Source organism: Pezoporus wallicus, unplaced genomic scaffold, assembly GCF_028554395.1.
Source record: "Pezoporus wallicus isolate ANWC-B61680 ecotype Strahan unplaced genomic scaffold, APGP_CSIRO_Pwel_v1 contig_7796, whole genome shotgun sequence".
In the NCBI taxonomy this organism is placed as follows: Eukaryota; Metazoa; Chordata; class Aves; order Psittaciformes; family Psittacidae; genus Pezoporus; species Pezoporus wallicus.
In genome coordinates, this window is record NW_026640367.1 from 51377 (window position 1) to 57069 (window position 5693).

Genomic DNA, 5693 nt, shown 5'->3' on the forward strand with positions numbered 1-5693 from the left:
CACAAAAACGGAAATGAAATGAAATGAAATGAAATGAAATGAAATGACATGGTACAGCACGGCATGGAACGGTACGGCACGGTACGAAACAGTAGGGAATGGTACGGTATCGCGCGGCACGGAACGGCACAGTACACTACGCAATGGTACTGCACCGTACGGCACAAAATGACATCAAATGGACATGAAATGAAATGAAATGAAAGGAAAGGAAATTACATATAATTAAATTATATGGTACGGTACGGAACGGTACGACACGGTACGAAACGGTAGGGCATGGTACGGTATGTCGCGGCACGGTACGGCACAGTACAGTACGCAACGGTACGGCACTGTACGGCACAAAATGACATATGGCACAAAATGACATCAGATGGGCATGAAATGAAATGAAATGAAATGAAATGAAATGAAATGAAATGAAAGAAAAGGAAAGGAAATTACATGTAATTAAATTATATGGTATGGTACGGTACGGAACGGTACGACACGGTACGAAACGGTAGGGCATGGTGAGGTATGGCGCGGCACGGTACGGCACAGTACAGTACACAACGTTACGGCACCGTACGGCACAAAATGACATGACATGAAATGAAATGAAATGAAATGAAATGAAATGAAATGAAATGAAATGACATGGTATGGTACAGCACGGAACGGTACGGCACAGTACAAAACGGTAGGGCAGGGTACGGTATCACGCGGCACAGAACAGCCCAGTACGGTATGTACGGCACGGTACGGCACAAAATGACATCAAATGGAAATGAAATGAAAGGAAAGGAAATGAAATTACAAATAATTAAATTATATGGTGCGGTACAGTACGGAACGGCACGACACGATACAAAACGGTAGGGCATGGTACGGCATGGCGCGGCACGGTACAGCACAGTACGGTACAGAACGGCACTGTATGGCACAAAATGACATGACATGACATGACATGACATGAAATGAAATGAAATGAAATGAAATTAAATTAAATGTCATAGTACAGTACGGCATGGAACGGTACGGCACTGTATGAAACGGTAGGGCAGGGTACGGAATGGTGCGGCACAGTAGGGCACGGTACGGTACGTAACGGTACGGCACCGTACAACACAAACTGGCATCAAATGGAAATGAAAGGAAAGGAAATGAAAGGAAAGGAAAGGAAATTACATATAATTAAATTATATGGTACGGTACCGTACGGAACGTTATGGCATGGTACGAAACGGTAGGGCATGGTACGGTATCGCGCGGTACGGTACGGCACAGTACACTACGGAACGGTACGGCACAAAATGACATCAAATGAAATGAAATGAAATGAAATGAAATGAAATGAAATAACATGGTACGGTACGGCACGGAACGGCACAGCACGGTACGAAATGGTAGGGCATGGTACGGTATCGCGCGGCGCGGTAGAGCATGGTCTGGTACGGCAGGTATGGCACAAAAAGAAATCAAATGGAAATGAAATGAAATGAAATGAAATGAAATGAAATGAAATGAAATTACATGGTGCGAAACGGCACGCAACGGTACGGCACCGTACGGCACAAAATGACATCAAATGGACATGAAATGAAATGAAATGAAATGAAATGAAATGAAATTACATATAATTAAATTATATGGTATGGTACGGTACGGAACGGTACAGCATGGTACGAAACGGTAGGGCATGGTACAGTATCGCGCGGCACGGTAGGGCACAGTACAGTACGCAATGGTACGGCATGAAATGAAATGAAATGAAATGAAATGAAATGAAATGAAATGAAATGAAATGAAATGACATGGTACGGTACGGCACGGAACGGTACGGCACAGTACGAAACAGTAGGGCATGGTACGGTATCGCGCGGCACAGAACGGCACAGTACACTACGCAACGGCACTGCACCGTACGGCACAAAATGACATCAAATGGACATGAAAGGAAAGGAAAGGAAATGAAATTACATATAATTAAATTATATGGAGTGGTACAGTACAGAACGGCACGACACGACACAAAATGGTAGGGCATGGTACGGTATGGCGCGGCACGGTACGGCACAGTACGGTACAGAACGGCACTGTATGGCACAAAATGACATCAAATGAAATGAAATGAAATGAAATGAAATGAAATGAAATGAAATGTCATGGTACAGTACGGCACGGAACGGTACGGCACGGTATGAAAGGGTAGGGCAGGGTACGGAATGGTGCGGCACAGTACGGCACGGTACGGTACGTAACGGTACGGCACCGTACAACACAAAATGGCATCAAATGGAAATGAAATGAAAGGAAAGGAAATTACATATAATTAAATTATATGGTACGGTGCCGTACGGAACGGTATGGCATGGTACGAAACGGTAGGGCATGGTACGGTATCGCACGGCACGGTACGGCACAGTACCGTACGCAACGGTACGGCATGAAATGAAATGAAATGAAATGAAATGAAATGAAATGAAATGAAATGAAATGACATGGTATGGTACGGCACGGAACGGTACGGCACAGTACGAAACACTAGGGCATGGTACGGTATCGCGCAGCACGGTACGGCACAGTACACTACGGAACGGTACGGCACAAAATGACATCAAATGGACATGAAATGAAATGAAATAAAATGAAATGAAATGAAATGACATGGTACGGTACAGCACGGCACGGAACGGCACAAAACTGTAGGGCATGGTACGGTATCGCATGGCACGATAGAGCATGGTCTGGTATGCAACGGCACGGCCCGGTATGGCACAAAAAGAAATCAAATGGACATGAAATGAAATGAAATGAAATGAAATGAAATGAAATGAAATGAAATGAAATGAAATGACATGACATGGTACGGTACGGCACGGAACGGTACGGCACCATATGAAGCGGTAGGGCATGGTACGGTAAGGCGCGGCATGGTAGGGCACAGTACAGCACGCAATGGTACGGCACCGTACGGCACAAAATGATATCAAATGGACATGAAATGAAATGAAATGAAATTACATATAATTAAATTATATGGTATGGTACGGTACGGAACAGTACAGCATGGTACGAAACGGTAGGGCATGGTACGGTATCGCGCGGCACGGTACGGCACAGTAGAGTACGCAACGGTACGGCATGAAATGAAATGAAATGAAATGAAATGAAATGAAATGAAATGAAATGACATGGTACAGCATGGCACGGAACGGTACGGCACGGTACGAAACAGTAGGGCAGGGTACGGTATCACGCGGCACGGAACGGCACAGTACACTACGCAACGGTACGGCACCATACGGCACAAAATGACATCAAATGGACATGAAATGAAATGAAATGAAAGGAAAGGAAATGAAATGAAATGACATGGTACGGTACAGAACGGAAAGGTACGGCACGGTACAAAACGGTAGGGCAGGGTACGGTGTCGCGTGGCACTGAACAGCACAGTACGGTACGCAACGGTACGGCACCGTGCGGCACAAAATGACATCAAATGGAAATGAAAGGAAAGGAAAGGAAAGGAAAGGAAATTACATATAATTAAATTATATGGAACGGTACAGTACGGAACGGCACGACACGATACAAAACGGTAGGGCATGGTACGGTATGGCGCGGCACAGTACGGCACAGGACGGTACAGAACGGCACTGTATGGCACAAAATGACATCAAATCGACATGAAATGGAATGAAATGAAATGAAATGAAATGTCATGGTACAGTAAGGCACGGAACGGTATGGCAAGGTATGAAACGGTACAGCAGGGTACGGAATGGTGCGGCACAGTAGGGCACGGTACGGTACGTAACGGTACGGCACCGTACGGCACAAAATGGCATCAAATGGAAATGAAATGAAATGAAATGAAATGAACGGAGAGGAAAGGAAATGAAATTGCATATAATTAAATTATATGGTACGGTACCGTACGGAACGGTATGGCATGGTACGAAACACTAGGGCATGTTACGGTATCGCACTGCACGGTGCGGCACAGTACACTACGGAACGGTACGGCATAAAATGACATCAAATCGACATGAAATGAAATGAAATGAAATGGTACGGTACGGCACAGCACGGAACGGCACGGCACGGTACGAAACAGTAGGGCATGGTACAGTATAACGCGGCACGGTAGAGCATGGTCTGGTACGCAATGGTACGGCACGGTATGGCACAAAAAGAAATCAAATGGAAATGAAATGAAATGAAATGAAATGAAATGAAATGAAATGAAATGAAATGGAATGAAATTACATGGTACGGTGCGGCACGGAACAGTACGGCACCGTACGGCACAAAATGACATCAAATGGACATGAAATGAAATGAAATGAAATTACATATAATTAAATTATATGGTATGGTACGGTACGGAACGGTACAGCATGATACAAAAAAGTAGGGCATGGTACGGTATCACGCGGCACGGAACGGCACAGTACACTATGCAATGGTACTGCACCGTACGGCACAAAATGACATCAAATGGAAAGGAAAGGAAAGGAAAGGAAAGGAAAGGAAAGGAAAGGAAAGGAAAGGAAAGGAAAGGAAAGGAAAGGAAAGGAAAGGAAAGGAAAGGAAAGGAAAGGAAAGGAAAGGAAAGGAAAGGAAAGGAAAGGAAAGGAAAGGGTACGGTACGGCACGGAACGGCACGGTACGAAATGGTAGGGAATGGCACGGTATCGCGCGGCACGGTAGAGCATGGTCTGGTACACAACGGTACGGCACGGTATGGCACAAAAAGAAATCAAATGGACATGAAATGAAATGAAATGAAATGAAATGAAATGAAATGAAATTACATGGTACAGTCCGGCACGGAACGGTTCGGCACCGTACAACACAAAATGGCATCAAATGGAAATGAAATGAAATGAAATGAAATGAAATAAAATGACATGTTACGGTACGGCACGGAATGGTACGGCACAGTACGAAACAGTATGGCATGGTACGGTATCGCGCGGCACGGAACGGCACAGTACACTACGCAACGGTACTGCACCGTACGGCACAAAATGACATCAAATGGACATGAAATGAAATGAAATGAAATGAAAGGAAAGGAAATTACATATAATTAAATTATATAGTACGGTACGGAACAGTACGACACGGTACAAAACGATAGGGCATGGTGCAGTATGGCGCGGCATGGTACGGCACAGTACAGTACACAACGGTACGGCACCGTACGGCACAAAATGACAACAAATGGACATGAAATGAAATGAAATGAAATGAAATGAAATGAAATGAAATGAAATGACATGGTACGGTACGGCATGGAACGGTACGGCACGGTACAAAACGGTAGGGCAGGGTACGGTATCGCGCGGCACAGAACAGCACAGTACGGTATGCAACGGTACGGCACCGTAGGGCACAAAATGACATCAAATGGAAATGAAAGGAAAGGAAATGAAATGAAATTACAAATAATTAAATTATATGGTGCGGTACAGTACGGAACGGTACGTCACGGTACGAAACGGTAGGGCATGGTGCGGTATGCCACGGCACGGTACGGCACAGTACAGTACGGTACGTTACGGCACCGTACGGCACAAAATGACAACAAATGGAAATGAGATGAAATGAAATGAAATGTCATGGTACAGTACGGCACGGAACGGTACGGCACGGTATGAAAGGGTAGGGCATGGTACGGAATGGTGCGGCACAGT